Below are 960 nucleotides of genomic sequence, written 5' to 3' on the forward strand. Positions count from 1 at the left end.
ATGTTCTATTTCTGTCCTTGTCAATCTGAGTAGGGTATGACTATCAAGGAATTTGCCCAATTCCTCTAGGTTCTCAAATTTATCAGAGTATAGCTTTTCAAAGTATTCTGATACTATAGATTTCATTTCCTCTAGTTCTGTTGTGATGTCACCTCCATCATTTCTTAATCGAGTTATCTATGTCTTCTCTTTTTATTTTCTCTTTTGTTAAGTTTGCCAGTGGTTTGTCAGTTTTATTGACTCTTTTGAAAAACCAGCTTCTGGATTTATTGATGGTTTCAATCGTTTCTCAGTTTTCTGTCTCATTGATTTCAGCTCTTGTCCTGATAATTTCTTTTCTTCTAGAGGTTATAGGGTTAGATTGTTGTTCTTTTTCTAGATGATGAAGGTGTTGATTTAGATCATTGATTTTTTTTCCTTTCTTTCTTTTTTATATGTGTGCCTATTGCTGTGAACTGCCCCCGAGGACTGCCTTAGCTGTTTCCCAGAGGTTTGGATATGTTGCATTTTCATTTGTTTCAAGGAACTTTTAAATTTTATTCTTTATTTCTTTTATAACTCACTCGTGTTCTAGCAGAGTTATTTAGCTTTCTTTTTTTTTTTTTTGAGTGGGTGGTGAAATCTTTATTCAAGTCTCATTACAAAAACCAGATTGTATAGACAGTGCAAACTGGAAAGGACCAGGGTGACGCACTATGGCTTAGGGGGCGGGCACACAGCAGCCCTGGCCTGGATGTGGGCGCTGGACTTGGCTGCCGGTGTCACCTCTGAGGACCGCACGCCCTTTTAAATGTGCATGGGCCAGGTCATCGTCCACTTCTCTGTGGAAGGTGTTAGGGACAAATGTCCCCAACAGTGTTCCCAGCTCTGGGAGGCCGGGTACAGCACTGAGAAAACCCAGCAGTCCTGGGTGGCCTGACCCGGGGCCCAGACTGACCAGACGGCTAAGGGGACATGGCA

The sequence above is a fragment of the Elephantulus edwardii genome, unplaced genomic scaffold, assembly GCF_000299155.1.
Source record: "Elephantulus edwardii isolate Elephantulus edwardi_28Jun2011 unplaced genomic scaffold, EleEdw1.0 scaffold00126, whole genome shotgun sequence".
Taxonomy (NCBI): Eukaryota; Metazoa; Chordata; class Mammalia; order Macroscelidea; family Macroscelididae; genus Elephantulus; species Elephantulus edwardii.